Source organism: Pleurodeles waltl, chromosome 2_2 (assembly GCF_031143425.1).
Source record: "Pleurodeles waltl isolate 20211129_DDA chromosome 2_2, aPleWal1.hap1.20221129, whole genome shotgun sequence".
Taxonomy (NCBI): Eukaryota; Metazoa; Chordata; class Amphibia; order Caudata; family Salamandridae; genus Pleurodeles; species Pleurodeles waltl.
The window spans coordinates 54,312,332-54,332,343 of record NC_090439.1 but is presented as its reverse complement, the minus strand read 5'-3'; the positions used below and the strand labels follow the sequence as shown (position 1 = coordinate 54,332,343).

Genomic DNA, 20,012 nt, shown 5'->3' with positions numbered 1-20,012 from the left:
TTCAGGGATTCCCCAGCCCTGCTCTGGCGCGAAACTGGACAAAGGAAAGGGGAGTGACCACTCCTCTGACCAGTACCTCCCAGGGGAGGTGCCCAGAGCTCCTCCAGTGTATCCCATACCTCTGCCATCTTGGATTCAGAGGTGTTGGGGGCACACTGGACTGCTCTGAGTGGCCAGTGCCAGCAGGTGACGTCAGAAACCCCTCCTGATAGGTTCTTACCTCTCTTGGTAGCCAAACCTCCTTTCTTGGTAGCCAAACCTCCTTTTCTGGCTAGATAGGGTCTCTCCTCTGGGATATTCTTCAGATAACGAATGCAAGAGCTCACCAGAGTTCCTCTGCACTTCCCTCTTCGACTTCTGCCAAGGATCGACCGCTGACTGCTCCAGGTCACCTGCAAAACCGCAACAAAGTAGCAAGATGACTACCAGCAACATTGTAGCACCTCATCCTGACGGCTTTCTCAACTGTTTCCTGGTGGTGCATGCTCTGAGGGCTGTCTGCCTTCACCCTGCACTAGAAACCGAGAAAAAATCTCCTGTGGGTCGATGGAATCTTCCCCCTGCTAACGCAGGCACCAAAAGACTGCATCACCGGTCCTCTGGGTCTCCTGTCATCCTGACGAGCGTGGGTCCAAGTGTCTCCCACAGTCCAGTGGCCCTTCTGTCCAAATTTGGTGGAGGTAAGTCCTGGCCTCCCCACGCCAGACAGCAAACCTGTGTACTGCGTGATTTGCAGCTGCTCTGCTTCTGTGCACTTCTCCAAGGATTCCTTTGTGCACAGCCTAGCCTGGGTCCCCAGCACTCTGTCCCGCAGTGCTCAACCCGCTGAGTTGGACTCCGACGTCTTGGGACCCTCCTTTTGTGACTCTGAGTTCACAGAAATTCCAAGTACCTGCTCTGGTACTTCTGTGGGTGCTTCCTGCTTCTGCGAGGGCTCTTTGAATTGCTGAGCACCCCCTCTGTCTCTTCCTCCAAGGGGCGACATCCTGGTCCTTCCTAGTCCCCAGCAGTACCCAAAAACCTCTACTGTGACCCTTGCAGCTAGCAAGGCTTGTTTGCAGTATTTCTGTGTGAAAACACTTCTGCAACATCCAGCACACCGTGGGACATCTTCCATCCAAAGGAGAAGTTCCTAGCCCTTTTTGTTGTTGCAGAATCTTCAGCTTCTTCCACCCTGAGGCAGCCCTTTTGCACCTTTATCTGGGGTTTCCTGGGGTCCTGCCCCCCGCACACTATCGCAACTCTTGGACTTGGTCCCCTTGCCCTGCAGGTCCTCACATCCAGGAATCCGTCTTCAGTGCTTTGCTGGTGCTTGTGGTTCTTGCAGAATACCCCTATCACGACTATTGTGTCTTTCTGGGCTAGTAGGGTAACTTTACTCCTACTTTTCAGGGTCTTGGGGTAGGGTATCTTTTTTGGTTTTTTTGTTTTTTATTTATTTGTTATTTCCTCATCCTTTCCTATTCTACATCTTCTTTCGTAGCCATCTGGTTCCCTTACATTTTTAATTCTTTCATTTTATCCTACATTTTATTTCCCCACTCTCATTCTAATTCTTTACCTTTCAACTCAGATATATAATTTCTTGTCTCATCCCCTTTTTTCGCTCATGTCTTTTTTTCACTGTTATTGTCTATAGTACCATATTGTCATCTGTAAGAGAAATAGAGTGCCCTTTGTCATCAATCCGGTTGCTCCTATATAGCTGTGGACTCAGTTACCAGCGCTTCCCAGTAAGGAGCACTCGCTATCTTTATTATTATTATTATTTTTATCTCTACAAGACACTAGTGTCGATAATACACTTCTATAGCCAGCAGAATTCTTTTTTCTTCCTTGGTGTTTCATACTGCCCAGGTCTTTGATAGGTATACATTGCGTCCCATTTAGAGATACAGGGCCACGGAATTCCAACATGGCGGCCATACTAGTCCGCAATGCTGCACTGTGAAGCCGCGGTGCAGTTTAGTTCCAGACATTAATTAACCACACTATTTAAACAGAGTGGAGCCGCGGCCGCCGATGCTTATCGACTAACGAGGAGTACATCGGCATATCGGTGAGTCCTCTCCTCGTCATTCTTTGATACGCTCAAGTTATTCAATCCCGAAAAAAACCCTCACGGACTTCTTCCCGTTTTTCTCAAAAACTATATTTTACAAGTGTAGTGTTTTGTAACCATCCTCAACAACTTTCGGTGAGTCTAACTATAACTATATCTCTATGTCTAGGACCCTCCATTCAAATCTCCATTAGCCTGAAATTTGAAAACATATCACCAAACAAAGGCCATCAGCTCGATTCATTTTCAGCCTCGGCAGGTAACCACTAGCGCTTACTATTTTTGTCATAAAGTTTTTATTTAATAATAGACCTTAGAGCCAATAATCAACATTATTACAATTCTGTACATTTTGCCATTCAGCTTTTCCAACTGGTCATGCAAGCATATACTTTAGTATCTATATTTGTCTATCGTTCTGCATTGCAGCCAGATCATCTTTTCATATTATAGCAGTTGGCTACATACCTCTATAAAAGATTGGATCAACCATATAATAACAGTACTATCTGAACTACCAGCACAGACAATTCAAGTAAGCCAATATTTATCAAACAGAACTAACTTCACAATATGCTCAGAAGCATGTTTCCACAGATATGGGAAGCATGTTTCCACAATCAAAGATTTAAGCACCATCACATAAGGAACTACCCTATCATACTTTAACTATGTCACTAATTAACATAACTAATATAACTATTGTTAACTGTCTACCTTGACTTCTTTACTCACATCTCTTATCTGTCTCTCCAGTTATCATCAAGATATATTGTCCCATCTCAAATTTTCATTCTTACTTTAAATTTCTATCTTGATTGCTTCCTAGCATTTGTTTCAATATAAAAATGGCCATCTCCACTATATATTTTTATGTGTAGACATATATATCTGCATTTAAAAACTATAATGGATAACTATCGGTAAGCTAACAGCATTATAAGATTACATAACCATACATTCTCTCTTTATTAGATGACATGACTATGTGATTCCAGCATATTAAGCATCTGGTTTCCAATCAACCTGAGAACCTGGCTGCTAAAATCTGATCTTTATCGTATTACATTAATGGCCCTGAGGAAGGTGACCCATAACTACTAGGAACACCAAAACGCGCGTAGGCTGTCGGTTCCCCCAGCATATTCCTGCTGTAGCGACGCCACTCGGATCCATTCTCTTTTAAAACATAGATTATTTTTGTATCAGACCATTATATATATATATATATATATTTATCAGCCTTTGAGTATTGTTTTTCCGTGTTTGTATTTGTTGTATTCCTGAAGAATTATTGTGCTAATTTTGTTGTATTTGTATGATTACTCCTTTCGATTTCATCATATTGTTTATTGTCGTTTAGGTTGACTGTGGTGTGCTTGAATTAGAGTGTTAGTTTTTATACATTTCATCTTTTATATTACATGATTATTTGTTTGTTCACATGATTTAATTAAAGTTTTCCTCATTGTGATTCTGTTCCTTTTCTCCCTCGTCAGCATTTGTCTGTGTTTAGCAGCCTGATATCATCACTTATTGATTGACTTGAATTTATCATTATGTATCCATCAGCGCCTACGGGGATCTTCCTCTGAGGTTTATTATATCCTCAGATACATTACTATTGTAGCTCACGCTGTAGTTTTTCACACACATATTTTCCCCTGATTGAGCTACTAGCATTCTTTTAGGAAACCCCTTCATAGTTATTCTCTCAGGGTACTCAGGGTATCTTGAACACCCTGGCTGTTTTCTTACAGTCCCAGCGACCCTCTACAAGCTCCCATAGGTCTGGGGTCCATTTGTGATTCGCATTCCACTTTTGGAGTATATGGTTTGTGTTGCCCCTAGACCTATATTCACCTATTGCATCCTATTGTGATTCTACATTGTTTTGCACTACTTTTCTTACTGTTACTTACCTGTTTTGGGTTTGTGTATATTACTTACCTCCTAAGTGAATGTATTTTCTGAGATACTTTTGGCATATTGTCATAAAAGTAAAGTACCTTTATTTTTAGAAACTCTGAGTATTGTGTTTTCGTGTGATATTGTGCTATATGATATAAGTGGTATAGTAGGAGCTTTGCATGTCTCCAAGTTCAGCCTAAGCTGCTTTGCCATAGCTACCTTCTATCAGCATAAGCTGCTAGAAACACCTCTATTCTACTAATAAGGGATAACTGGACCTGGCACAGGGTGTAAGTACCACAAGGTACCCACTATAAGCCAGGCCAGCCTCCTACAGGGTCCCAAAATGGCTGCCACTTCTTCATGGTTGAAGTAGTGGTCGCCAATCGCAGCACTGCTCTTGCCACATGGATCCAAGGATTCACCATGGTGGATCTGTGATAGATCCACTTGTCTAGATACACATAAAACATTTTCATTAATAACTCCAAAACTACTGAACAGATTTACACTAAGGCCCTCCTTATGACATTGTTGGTAAATCCTGCTTACCGCCGCGCTCACAGCCGCCAACTTACCGCGTGTTGGCGAATATCCGTTCACCATATTGTGACACACACATGTCTGATAGAATACAGCCCACATACTCAAATCTGCCAGACCAAAGGTCAGTGATAAAATGGCGGTCCCAAAACCCACACCGTTAAGCCAACAGAACAATGCCCATCACATTATGACCCCCAAATCACCACGGTGAACGTTCAACGGCAGTAAACCATTGGCGGTACACAGTGCTGCACTCAGAATGGACACCCACATACAAAACAACACTACATTGGACTATACCAGAAAACACACACCTGAAACACATACACACACCACACCCACACACCCACACCACTCTCAAACACACACCCACAATACCCACAACCTCTTTCGTACAACAATTGCCACCAGGAGACTGAGAAGGAGGGCACAGAGACAACTAGACACACACACCACATACACCCATACATCCCTCACACATTCCACAACATACACCCCACCACATTACTAAACACACGCTCACCAACACACATCAGACAACATCCATGGCACCACAAAGGCACCCCATTTCACTGATGAGGAGTTAAGGGTCATGGTGGAGGAAATTGTCAGGGTAGAGCCACAGCTATTTGGAGCACAGGTACAGCAGATATCTATCGCAAGGAAGATGGAGCTATGGCGGAGAATTGTGGACAGGGTCAACGCCATGGGACAGCACCCAAGAACAAGGGACAACATCAGGAAGAGGTGGAACAGCATACGGGGGAAGGTACGTTCCATAGCAGCAAGACACCAGCTCGCCATACAGATGACTGGCGGTAGACCCCCACCTCCTCCCCCACAGCTCACAGCATGGGAGGAGCAGGTACTGGCAATACTGCATCCTGATGGACTCACTGAAGTTGGCAGAGGTCTGGACACTGGTAAGTCAACTTTTAACAATTATCCATCCCTATAGCTGCATGCCATCACACACCCTCACTCTCATTACTCCACCACAATCCACAAACTCCACCCAGACATCTCACTTATCCCAGTGCCAGGCCCTGCATGATATACCAATGCATGGACACCCCTCACAGCCCTGCATGGACACTCATCACTAAAGCATGCACAGCATAAGGAAACTAACAATCCCAAAATACACCAACATACACAAGCAAAAGCTGGCAGGGTAACAACAACCATAGAGGGGAAGCCACAGAAAAGGTGCTACCACTATCTAGTCCCCCAACAAAAGAGGCCCCCAGTGATGACAGTAACTCTGGACTTCTGGATCTGGACAACCTACCTGGCCCATCAGGGACCACTGGACAGTTGGTCACCCAAGCCCACTCACAGACCACCACAGAGCCTCCCCCATCAGGAACCAACATCACAGTACCCACCGAGCATACCCACACCTCTGTCCCCAGGACTTGTCAATCAATCAGCAGAGTGGTCACCTGTACAGGGACCCCAGGCCACACCTCCCCCACAAGACAATCAGGGATCTGGGGTCAGTGGCAGTGGGCACATTGTTCAGGGGACAGAGACACACACCAACAGGGACACTGGGAGGACTGCTGTGCCCCAGGGGGAGGACAGGAGCAGGGAATCGACTCTCCAGGAGGCACTCTCAGAGATCTTGGGAGCCTACCAACATTCCCAGGACATGATCGGCCAGATCCTAGACAACATGCAGGACAACAGGCGGCTGCAGGAGGGACAGTATCAGGGCATCAGGAAGGACATGCAAGCCATTAACAACACCCTGATCTCCATAGCAGGGGTGCTGACAGACATGGCCAACATCATGTGGGAGGCAACAGCACATCAAGGGGCCCCTACCACTAGCCAGACATCTGAACAGCCCTCCACTTCCACTGCCGCTAGTGGCCAGGAGGCCCCGCCACAGTACCCACAGGCCCCCATCACCCCTCTCCCTGCAGAAGGTGAATCACCCCGTAAACATTCCCTGTAAACCAGATAGAAACCAGAGACACTTGCAAAGACCACCGCCAGGAAATGAACTCTCCTGATTGTCACCTTGTCCACTTTGAACTGCCATTGCTCCCCTTCCTATGTCCCCATGGGCACTACACCTGTGCTACAAACAGACTGGAACAATACCGTGGACTTTCCTCCATCATCACCCCATTCTATTGCACTTTCCCCTCTGTGGAGAAGTGTGGCTCAATGGTTAGAGTGGCAGACCCTGAAGCAGAGATCTGGCTCAAGACCAGGGTTCAAGTCCTGCTTCGGCAGGTCTTGGGCTCAATTCCCCTTGACCAGATAATTCTCACCTCGGTGCCTAATCTAATTCATGGGTCCCACTCTGGGCAATAGCTTGCTTAATCTCCACAACAGCCCCAAAAGCGCTTGGATGCCTGGCTTCACCCTGGGGGTGCTCAGGTGTGGGCACCTCACAGTGAAAAGCCAGGAGGGGTTCCACAGCGGTATGAATACAGCGCCTTGAGACCCTAACGGGTGAGTAGTGCGCTATACAAGTGCTAATTTACATTTATATTTTTAGCACAACAATAATCACTCTTGGATAAAACTTGACTAGTAGTATTTTATGTTTTGCAAATTTGTATTGATTGAAGCAGCTACAAACATTGCAAATGAACTGTACATAGTATGAGCATAGAATTAATAACCTGTTGCTGGCTGTTGTGATCACATCAGGACATTGTTGTCATATCACCAACATCTGTAAAATGAATTTCCATAGGTAACAGTAAGTAGGGGAAAGAAGTGGGTAATGCAAGCATGCCAATGCCTCTTAGAATACACCAATAGTCATAGAAATGTGAAGTTGCAGTGTCTCACCTGTGTATCATTGGAAGTACTGACGTATCACCAATGTTCTGTTGTCCACATACTCATCCTCTACCTCCTCATCCTCAATGTCCTCAGGGTCCACTGCTGACACAGGGGCATCTTCAGTCTCCTCCTCCTGTAGAAAAGGTACATCACGTCTGAGAGCCAGGTTTTGCAACATGCAGCATGCCACTACTATCTGGTAGAACTTCTTGGGTGAGTGGCACAGGGATCCAACTGTCAGATGGAGGAACCTGAAACTGGCCTTCAGGAGGCCAAAGATCCTTTCAATGATCCTCCTGGTTTGCCCATGTGCCTCATTTTAACGTTCTTCTGCCCTTGTCCTGGCATTCCTCACAGGGGTCAGCAGCCATGATAGGTTTGGGTAATCAGAGTCACCTGCAAATACTGAGGGACAACATTTACACACACACTATCCTATATGGACAACAGCATAGGCATACACCAACATATACTGGGTGGGAACCAAGGCTCATCTATTAGCCACACCCTTTGCCTCTGTATTTGGGACATCGCATTTGGGATGCTGCTATTCCTTAGGACAAAGGCATCATGCACCGACCCAGGATACTTAGCAGTGATGTGGGAGAGGTACTGGTCCTCCAGGCACACCATCTGCACATTCATGGATTGGAAATTCTTATGATTCCTGAACACCTGTTAATTTTGCCGGGGGGGGTTGGAAATGCAATATGTGTTCCATAAATCTCTGTAGTTATATTGGGGATATGTCCCATTGCATAAAACTCTGCCTTCACAGTGGGCAAATCCTCCACCTGGGGGAAAGCAGTGTAGCTGCTCATGTGTTTTATCAGGGCAGACAATACTCTTGCCAGCACTATTGAGAACATTGGCTGTGCCAAGCCCACTATCACATGGAAAGAACCAGTTGCCAGGAAATGGAGCACTGATAGAACTTGCACAAGAGGGGGGATCCCAGTGGGATGACGGATAGCTGAGATCAGGTCAGGTTCCAACTGGGCACACAGCTCTGTGATTGTGGCCCTGTCTATAGGTGAGTATAATGTGCCTGTCCTCCAGTGTAGCCAAGTCCACCAGGGGTCTGTACATGGGAGTATGTCTCCATCTCCTATTCATCCACAGTGGTAGGTATCTAAGGAACACAAGAGTGAGTAGGCTGTCACATTTTGAACAACTATACCACAACAGCAGTCCACATCGTGCAATCATGTTTTGAGACAGTGTAATTTAAAAGTATGTGCCTACATATCCTTTGATGCAGGAATAATCAATAGCCATATTCCCCCCCTGAAATGGCGACTTCCAGTCGTGTGTGGAGGGAGAGGTGGAAGTGAGGCAATGCCACTGCCGTTGGGCGTCATGGCGGTCGGTGGTTGAGAACCGCTGTGAAATTCCTCATTGGTTTATATTGGGCCCCATGGGATACAGTGGCCAATGGGGATCTACAACGGTGGTGACGGTATGCACCACCGCGGACGTGACCTCTATTTTATTTCACATTCCTCACTTGTTTCCTGACCTTCCATAGGAGAGGACCTACACTGCATGCGCTCTGCTGTGACTTGTGTCTGGAACCTACCATGGCCAGTGTGACTGGGGAAAGGGCCCCAGCCTTCACTTCGGAGGAGTTGGAGAGAATGGTGGATGGGGTCCTATCCCAGTACGGACTGCTGTATGGGCCTCCAGATCAACAGGTGAGTACACTGTGGGCAGGATGCATGTGGCATGAATGCATGGAGTTGTGTGAGAAGGCATCATGTAAGGGGGGGTGGGTGGACGGCCTCTTGGCGGTGTACATGTTTTGCGCTGAGCTATGTGTGCCAATGGTGATGGAAACGGGTATGGTGGGCCATTTGTGTGACAGGCTTGATTGTTTGTCTAATGGTGTTCTCCTGTCTGTATTACCTTTGCAGGTCAGCGCCCATCAAAAAGAAGGGAATATGGCGTGCCATCGCCAAGAACGTGCGGGCCCTAAGAGTCTATGACAGGCAGAGCACCCACTGTCAGAAACAGTGGGAGGATCTGAGACGATGGGTACGAAAGACCGAAGAGGCCCAGCTAGGCATGGCCTCCCAATGAGGAAGGGGTGCCCGTTGAATCCTGACCTCCCAGATGGCCCGCATACTGTGGCCTAACCTGAGCTGGATGGGTGCTTGAGGGCATCACAGCAGTCACAAGGGGGTGAGTACAGTGACTATCATTACAACTTACGGCTGTTGGGGTGGTATCCAGGTGGTGGTCGTGTGTCCTTGGGCACCCCTAGGCCAGGCCAGACACAGCAGCATAGGTCCTCTGGAGGCTAAGCGTTTGAATGGAAAATAGTTCTTACCTAACTTGTTAGTATTCACTTCTGGGCAGGGCTGCGTGGGTCCCAGGTGTGCTGCAGTTGGTGGTGTCGCTTCTCATTCCTTGGTGACTAGCCATTTCACTGATAGTGCAATGCATAGTGCGTAGGCCTGTTCCCTGTGTGTGAGTGTGCTGTGTACACCAGCGGTGGTGTTGGTGCAGTCATTGACCCAGTGTATCCTTTGTCTCTCTCCCCCCTTTCTTGTTTTGTCATCCTGTCCTGATGTACATTAGCATCATCTAGCGGAGGAGCAGAGGGACCAGTGACAGAGGGAGATGCATACCACAGGACCCAGGAGGGAGAGTCCACCGACGCCAAGGGAACCAGTGGGACGGAGAGCGAGGGGAGCACCACGGCGGAGACTTAAGGGGACAACAGAGACTCTGATGCCATCTCCAATGAGAGCTCCCTGGTGGTGATGGACATCTCTGTGACCACCCCTGCTGCAGGTACAGCCGCCACCTCGTACCAGCACTGCCCTCCTAGCAGCCCCTCAGTGAGTTGCCAATGCCCGCTCACCCAGGAGGGTGGGCATTTCCTTTGCCTCAGGCACCTCGGGCCCTGCCCCTGTGAGCCCTGCTGCCCTGAGTGAGGAGGCAATTGACCTCCTGAGATCCATCTTGGTAGGGCAATCAACCATTGTGAATGCCATCCAGGGGCTGGCATCCCAGATGCAGCAATGCAATGCATTCCTACAGGGCATTCACAGTGGATTTGTGGCCCAACAGAGTTCAATTCAGGCTCTGGCCTCCTCTCTGAAGTCAGCCATTGTCCCTGTTTCTACCGTCCCCCCTGCAATTTGCACTTCCCAGTCCCATTCTGCTCAACCCCTACCCATCCCAAGAACACAGGCAGACGAGCATGTATACAAGACAACACACAAGAGTGGCAGAGGCAAACACAAGCACCACACTTCAACCCAAAGGCACTCCCACAAACACCATTCAGTTGCAGACACAACAACATGCACTCCTCCCACTATCTCCCCCTCCTCCTCCTCTGCCTCCCACCCAGTTATGTCACACTCACACCTGCATGCACTATATCAATATCCACTACCAGCATCATCACTACACCAAGCAGAACACACACCTCACTTGCAGACACCTCAAAAAAATCCATGCATGCATCCCAGGTGTCCCCTCCCACTTTCTGTCCCTACCCTCCTGAAGGACACAAACGCAAGCACTCAAACACCCAACAGCCATCCACCTCATAACAACATACAGCCCATGTACCTGCAACCAAATCCAGCACACATACTCCTCTGACGACCACTCCCTCATCCTCTACTCCCAGAACTCCTCCCACCCCAACATCCCTAAAAAGATTTTCCTTTCCAGATTGATATCTTCCCTACCCCTCCCACTGTCCTGCACGTATGGGCCGGATACGAAGGACACCGCACAGCAGCTCAGCTAAACAGTTCCTGGGGACAATGGTAGCACCACCTACTCGTGCTGGTAGGGATACCAGACCAACAACCCTGAAGGGTAAGGAGGAAGCACAACCTGGGGTGAAAAGGAAGAGTCCGGCACCAGCTGTGAGGAAGGGGAAGGAGCCTGCATCAGCTGTGAGGAAGGGGAAGGAGCCTGCACCAGCTGTGAGGTAAGGGAAGGAGCCTGCACCTCCAGGCTTAGAGGGGAACAGCCCACCCACCCCTGCCAGAAAGGGTAAGGGATTCCCATCCCATGACCAGGAGTAAAAGAGGTACTCTACAGCAGTGGAAGCTGTCAAACAGACACCACTACCACCAGCAGCTGTCACAGGGCCCCCACTGCCAGCCGTGGATGTGCTGCCATCGCAGAGTGCAGGGGCTGCCCAGGAGCCTCTCCCAACCACCACCAGCATGCAGCCATCACAGAGTTCAAGGGCTGCCCAGGAACCTCCCCCAACCACCACCAGCTTGCAGCTATCACAGAGTACAGGGGCAGCCCCGGAGCCTCTCCCAACCACCACCAGCATGCAGACATCACCTCTGGCGGACGCCACGTAGTCCATCCTCCAGGGTGCGGCTGCACCTTCCAGAACTAGTGGGCTATTCACCCACTCAAGAAACTGTGGCCTTGCACTCAACAGGACATAGAGCAATGGGCATGTTGCCCCCTCCAGAACCAGTGGGCAAGTCTCTAACTTGAGATACTGTGGCCGTGCTCTCCCCAGGACAAAGCAATGAGCATGTTGCCCCCTCCAGAACCAATGGGCTTGTTCCCGCAACAGGCTGAGGTGTCCCTCCCTCCCCGAGGTGCCTGCCTATTCACAAACTGATGCCCGGGCAGTGTTCTATCCGGATGTGCTCAGGATTCGAGTTGAGCCTTCAACTGTGCCCTTTGAACTTTGGACTGGGCAGTGTCTCTTTTTTATACAAGTTTACATATCTGGTTCATGGCCAAATCCACTTATTAATTTTGGTGTTGAACTGATTACAATCACTTTCATCAATTCCTGTTGTCCTTGCATTATTCTGCAGATTTTCAGGGTCAAATTGTTTTTGTAGTGAAGTTGGAATGTGTGTGTATGTGTATGAATGGTGTGTGTTTGGCATGTGTGCGTCACTCTCTTTTACCTCCCACACCCCCCTTTGTGTGCTAGGCACCTGTACTCCCCATCGTTGTCTTTGTCGGCGTTGGCGTTTTTCACTTTTGTGCTCTGTTTCTGCTAGGCTTTTGTTGGCTTTTGTACCACCCCGGAAAAGATGGCAGTTTGCAGGGTCTTAATATGGTGGTCGGAACTTTGACTTCTGCCTGGTTGTAGGTGGCTACCGCTGTGGTGGCTGTTCTTTCCGCCCTGGTGGTTGGTGTGGTACATTGGCTATCGGAGATATCACTGCCATGGTCATAATTTGGCGGTTACCGCCAGCCTGTTGGGGGTATTGCCGCCACTTTATCACCCACCGCCAGGGTCGTAATGAGGGCCTACATTACAAAAGAACTCTTTCTGAACCAACATCAAGCATTCTGCCAAATGTGGTAAAATTCAGTTCAGTGGTCCAGGCTGTAGTCTTGTCTAAAATCTCTATGTAAATTTGCTTGAGATGACCCCTGTTTTTCACTGTGCCCACTTGACGAATCTCTCCAAAACTTTTTAGACAGCAGCTGAACTGAGTGGAAACCTAGTATTGCAAATTTTGTGAAGATTCATCTAACAGCGCCAAAGTTATTAGCACAACAAAAATATTATTTACTCACCAAGCCCCGCAACCTCGACACCCAGCAGTTAGAGCAAGTCCTGCTCGCGGTCAATGACATCTGCCCAACAGTGCATCAGCTGCTGCTTGGTGCGAGTAATGCCAGTGCAGAAGCGCACACATTACCCCAGTCACCCCCAGAGCACTTGACATTCCTGCTGGGCATTGCCATTTCTGGGCCTGCCACCTGCTTCCAGCATGCAGGGGAAGTAGCACTGCACTCAGAAAATGAGTGTGCCCAACGCGGCCTTGCTGAAAACGGGGTGGAACCATACCCCTGCTCATCTGCATCACTTGCATGGGGTGTGGGTGGTGCTCTTGCTGCCTGCTTCTGCTATCAAGACTTTGGGAGTGGGACTGGAGTTCACAAATGGGAGGGAAAGTAATCAACAGAAGGACAAACACCCAGAACAGGTCAGGAAAGGAAAAGAAAGAGCAAAGTTAAAAAAAATAATAGAAATGAAAAATAAACATTACAAAAACACAGGGAAAGTGAGACAATAACACAATAAGTACAACATGTTGGGACTAGGAATAGGGAAGAGGAGATGGGGCTGGATTAAGGTGGATTGATGAAAAGGCAGCCAGCAGGGAGAGAGAGGAGAAGAAACAGGCAAAACAAAATAGGCATGCCACTGTGCACGGAGTGATGCTGTTTGTGCTGATTTTTCAATGCGGAGCTCGTGCTACTGACCATAAAAAGCAGTACAAATGGCTGCCCATTCACAGAATTCCACAGGAGTTTAGTGATTTTTTTTTTAACTCTGCAGAATTCTTGGGGTTAAAACTCAGAGAGTTCCACCCAGGCCTAGTTAAGAGATCAGAAAGAAAGGCGCCTGGTAGTATAATTTTCATGTATGTATATTTTATATTTTTGAATAACTAAAATTGTGAGCAGCTACAGAAAAGAGAGCAATAAACCTTTCTGTAAACTCGTCATTTGTAAAATAGACCTGGATGTTTATCCTCCTGGCAATGTGTCTTTATTTAGCCCACAGAGTTACAACTTGATTTCTAATTTCAACCTCATGAGAGACATGATCCATATTTCTAATAATAAACTTTAAAACATTTTGGGGCATATTTAAGAGCTCCTAACACCTCCTCGCTCCACATTTGCATAATTTTATTTTACGCAAATGTGGCCCAACAAGGCCAAAAATGCAGCACCATATTTACAAAGTGGCACAATGCATGCATTGTGCCACTTTGTATCCCTTTGCACTACATTATGCCCATGCCAGGCATAATGTATGCAAAGGGGGTGTTCCCTGGTTAGGAGGGGCCAGAAAATGGTGCAATTTTTTTGGCACTTTTAACGCCTGCTCAGAGAAGGAGTTATAAGGAGGCTTCCATTGCTTAAAATAGGCCTCTGGGTGCTTTGCAGGATTAGCGCCATTATTGTTTTACGCTAATCCTGCAAAGCACCAGACTGGTGTCATAAAGTTTGACGCTAGTCCCCTAACTGCCACCATGGTGTGCCATATTTGAAATATGTGGCGTTACGGGGGGCGCTAAAGGACGCATGAAAAGTGGTGCTGCACTGGATACACCGTCACTTTTCATAAATCTGCCCCTTTATCTACTCCCCTATAATTATAGCCCTCGTCCTCATCTTCATGTGCTCTAAACCTCTTTGCTTACGCTCATGTTCTCCCCCACACTCAGTAGTGACCTCGAAATGCTTCACAAGAATTATGTCTATGACAACTCCGAGCATGGAGTGCCTCTTGAGGTAAGACCAATGAAGTTGAGTCTCATACTTGTATACTTGACACCCACATTTCGACTTTACCAAATCCCCGTTCCAGTGCCTAGCAAAGAATAATTTTTGTATGAACTCCAGCTTTACCTTTTGCATTTCTCATAGCAGAGTGGTTCTTTCATCAATATCCATACACCATTTTCCTTTGCTATTACACAAGGGTCCTGTTATCCCTGCCCATCCGACCATTAAAGTGCCTATTTGTCCTAACCCATACTTTCTTAACTCTTGAGACTTTCATCTTTCTGAGCCTGGTGATAGACCCATTATATATGAGATAAAGTACCCCTTATTGTACATTATAAGGATATGTAAAGTCTGGCCCATCTACCATGGCCATGTAGAGGGATGAAGCTGAAGTGTTAAAAAAAGTCCCAGCCCTGCGTGCCTATAGGGAGCGAAAGACGTGTTGGCTATGAGATGTTCCTTTCTTCTCATATGTGAGTTCCACATGTAATTGATGACAAACCACCAAACCACAACTGCCTTGACATCGAACATATCTGATGTTTCCTTTTTTCTTGTTGTTTTTGATTTCTCATTATTTAGCACAGGCATTCAATACATTTATCGTTTTCTTCTTTGTTGGTGTTCAGAAGGTTTGCATACATACATACATGAAAGTGATTCTATCAGCTGTGTTTAATTACGTTGTGTAATACGTATTCATGTTGCATTCCATACGCACCCTTTAGATCAGATAAGCAGCATTCTTCAAAAGCTAGATTTTGCTTCCCAATACTGTCTCGTTAAAATTATATCCAGTTCATATCCAGTTGAAAAGGGACAGTGTGCATTAAAAAAAAGAAAAAAAATATTTCAACTAGTAATAACTTGAAGTTAGCCTACTTTATGATAGCTCCTCTCTCTAATCTCCATAGGCCCGGCCTCATGCACAGACACTAACGTCTGGGGGCAGAGGAAAACCGGTGATGTGGTGGTAAACTAATGCTTGTGGTAACTAAAAAGCAACCCAAATGTTCCTGAATATAACCACTGCTGAGGGAAACAAGAAAATAAGCGTGGTAGAGGTTGAGCATGGTACTCCAAATCTGGGATATCTTAGAAGTCACGAAAGGGGTCTATGTCAATTCATTGCAGCTGGGAATGTAAAGGGGAATCCATGTCTTTCTCCACTATAAAGAAACGGAGAACTTTAACTAAAGACAATAGGAGAAGGCCAAAAATGAAAATCTCAGACAATTGTTGGACATTTCTGATACTTCTGATTAAAGGATACCATATTTTTGGAGAAGAGCAGGCAGGAAGGAGGTGGAGCAAAAGAGAGATTTATTTCATCTGCATTGGTCCAAACCCTTATTGTACCTAACCGGGTATCATCAATGACAAACCTACTGAAGATGAGGAATCACCAAGTTAATTTCAGTCAAGGACTAAGGGGCAGATTTCAGAAAAGTGTCTCTGCACCTAATGCAGCGCCACTTTCCTTGCGCCCCTTAGCGCCCCCTACCGCCACCATGTGTGCGCCGTATATAAAATATGGGAACACCATGGCTCAGGGTAAGCAGCAATAGCGTAATTGTTTTCTACGATATTGAAGTACTCTGCAGGAGTAGCACCAACATTTTGGGGCTACTCCCTCAGAGTACATAGGGACCCATTATAAATAATGGAAGTCCCCTTTGAATGCCTGCTCTGAGCTGGTGTTAAAAGTGCTGAAAAAGTGGTGCAATGGCCCAAGGAAAGCTCTTAGATTTCTTTGTACCATTTTTATGGCCCCCCTAATGGGGGATTGACCCCACTGCATACAATATGCCTGGTGCAGGCATAATGTGATGCCAGGGTTTTCAAAGTGAAACAATTCAAAATTCTCCTCTGGTCTCTGCTGGGCTTTCTGCCCCCCCTTGGGGGCAGATGAGCCTTCCAAAAACAGGCTGATCTGTCCCAAGGGGAGCAGAAATGGCAACAGTGATGTGCTCCCATGGGGAGTGACCCTTGCACAAGGGGCTGCCTCCCCCAAACAACACACACATACACATAAAGCAATCCTTGGTGCCTAAGTGTTTTTGCTCCTCTGGGTGCAGACCGCTCTAATAGAAATAGGCCGATCTACCCTTGAGGAGACAGAAATGGCCTAAAATATATATATATCAAACAAAATAAACTCCCTGGTGTCTAGTGGACATTTCTGCAGCCCGATCACTTCACGTTCGGGCTGCAGAAATGCTCACAGAGATTTAAAAGGAAAGGCCTTTCCTTTCATGCCTCTGCCTGCCCCCAGACTCTGATCGGAAGAGAAATGCTTTGCCTTTCTCTTTCGATCCGTGCTGGAAGCTGAGCCTCCAGTGCGGTGGGGGCAACCTCTGACGAAGTCAGTGCACAATTGGGTGCTCACTCCATCAGACGTCACTAGGGGGGGCAGGGGTGAAAGGGGAAGCAATTCCCCTTCCATCCCTGATCGGGGGGTGTGGGTGGGAGGCCAACAGGGGGAGCACTAGCACTCCCTTGTGGGCTGGGTTCAGGACAAGCTGGTCTCATCCTCTGCCAACAGCAACCATGGCCGAGGACAAGGACAGCTCGTACCAGGCACAAGAGGGGTTAAAAGCCAAAAAAGTAAACACAAGCTCACTGATCATTAATATTAAGTCCTCCGTTAGTCCCATATAATTTGAAATAAGGCCAATCTATCTCTAGTTGTAACTCATGGAGGCTAACAACGACATCTCTGGTTTACCATGGACCCATGTATGTGTGAGTGGAATACATGTTGGCATTATGACTACCTACCTATGGAGAACCAATGAGCAAATAGCTGATCACCAATGTGTTACTTCACACATGTAGTGAGTGCACATAACATAGAGTGGTCAGGGACATCTCCAGATAGCCATCACAGAAAACTACTGTATCACCATGAAAGACTTGATGTAGGACTGCACAATGTATCAGGTCACACTCACCATTTGCTATTACACAGTGAAATCGAAGAGACATGTGTAAATCTACGGCTAACTGTATAAGTAACACCTATTGTGAAATACAGTAAGAACTGGGTATGATTATTTCAGTAAACATAATACATTTGGACAGGAATGTAGTTGTAACAGAAATCAAAAGCATTGACATGCATGCTTTTCACTTTCAGCTGACCAAGTTTATGGTCTACAATCGTGGGACATAACCCCAATGCTACATCCCCAGACTGACCCAGCGAGAAACTACAATCAGGCACTGATCAAGACACTCAACATTGTTGAGAAGACCTTCAGTGAGTTCAAGTCCCGGTTTAGGTGTTTGGACGTGTAAAGTGGGAGACTTCTCTACTTGCCACCTCTCATCTGCAAGATAATACTTGTCTGTGCCATTCTTCACAATATCTGACCATGAAGAGCAGGACCCAATGGAAGATGGGGATGGTGGTGAAATCCAGAATACAGTTGATAGGAATAGGAGACTCATACGCTTTGTGCAACATTTCTTCTCCTGAAACGATACTATGATGGAGTATGTCCATACATAAATGGAATGTTTGACATGCAAATAAATGTTTGAATCCTTTTTTCGTCTTTGCGATTATGTCAAAGTCCCAGGAAACATCAACTCACCCACATCTCTTACTAGAAGTAGGCCTCAAAAAGTACCAATCATGCCATCAGACCTGTTGAGCAACATGGGGCCATGCCTCCAAGAGCACATATGCAGAAAAGACATGTGAAGCAGTGTACTGCATTTAAAGGACAGGCCAGCCAAGCAACAGTATGAATTCACAATGAATCTTCACTCTCCCCTTGCAGAGCTGCCCAACTAACAGTCTTGCTGTACAGGTTCCCACTTGGTTCTTGATATCATTGAAGGAAATTGCCTTGACAAAGAATTACATTTTATTCAACAATTGCTTTTACTTCCAAGCGAAAGGAGTAGAGATTGGGGCAGGCTTCACCCTGGATCCAGCTAATTTGTTTATATCTGACTATCAGAATCAACAGATTTTCACCACAGAAAATATTTTCAGAAGAAATTTGATGAGATTGTTTAGATATATAAATGATGTATTTCTTATTTGGAGGGGGTTAATGAATGATTTACATTTTCCACACATGGCTCAACCCCATAGAGAGTAGCAAGAATAACATCCTGTGTTTGGACCTCCAGGCGGAGGTTGAAGAGGGCAGGATAGAAGTATCAATATATGGAAAACCCACTGAAAGGAATTCCCTACTCCATTACAGTAGTGGACATCGAAGGAGCCTGAGGGCCAACTTGCTGTTTGGTCAGATTTTGCAGATAGGGTGAAACTGTTCCAGACTGGTAGACTATTTCAAGGAGTCTGATATAATCCTAAATAAATTGAATGAAAGGGGTTACCTAAGGAAACTGGTGAAGCAGGCCTGCAAGAGAGCATGGTATAACCATAGGGCCTTATCTCACACATCATTCGGCTGCAGGCAGTGTGTACGAGGTCACAGAAATGATTGATATCCCCTATGACACTGTGGTGATTTCTTCACATAGCGGCTTCTTGGTAAGTCTACTGTATGCAGATTAAGGTCTTCTTCCATTTGCTTTGGTTCTGTTGGGGAGGGCATCCCTAAGGGGCCAAACACTGCTGTGTAAATCATGTAATACATGTGTATGACATTCTGATATATATTTCTTTCTTTTAGTTGCTTCCTACTATATTTCTTGGCCCTGATGATGACCCGTTAGTAAATTATCTACCGCTGGGGTCGAAACATTGACAATAATTTCATGTGGACTGTTGATAAATACATATGAGTTGATTTATGACAAGCAAATAATGGATGCTGCTTTACTTGAGCAATGAATCTTTTAACACTCACATTTCTGCATGTATATATTCTGTATGTATCAATGGTGCACTATACATTCACTTAATCACTTCTGCACTGTGCCATCACATTAGCACTTTATTCTCATTTTCAGTTTAAGAATTTTATGTTTACTTTGAACATTATATGTGGACTTCCTGATGTGTATTCTTGTCATTTAGATATCATTTGCTAAAGACTTTAATTGTGATAGTATAATATAATACAATTATTATTTTTTAATAAAATTAGTCTGTATTCACCTTACCTCTAGGAAGGGTGTATATTGCTGTGGAAGTAAAGGCTGACACTTCGCCCATGGATCATTTTTTGTTTATAAACAATATTGCTGTTTTGTGCAGCTGCAAAGTGTACAACAGATGACACTCAGTGAAGTGTTGAACACAATCAGCTTCCTTACCAAAGAATAATCTCACAATGTAGTGTGTCTCACAAATGTGTGAGCATGCAGAATGACAGCATCTTGCCCGAACTAATGTCATTGCAGATACCATCAGAGATAATGAGTGACAGTTGTCACAGACAAAGGCATAGTGTCATGCGAGCATTCAAAAGCTGTCAATTGTAATGAATGT

General features: G+C 46.2%; 1 long non-coding RNA gene across 1 annotated transcript; it reads left to right on the top strand.

Annotated features, from left to right (window-relative positions):
• Nucleotides 1-1,951: 1,951 nt before the first annotated feature.
• On the top strand, nt 1,952-19,730 carry LOC138272944 (uncharacterized). Its single transcript, XR_011200268.1, has 3 exons — nt 1,952-2,059; nt 2,232-2,321; nt 17,733-19,730. It is a non-coding gene; the product is annotated as an uncharacterized lncRNA (long non-coding RNA).
• The last annotated feature ends 282 nt before the right edge of the window (nt 19,731-20,012 follow it).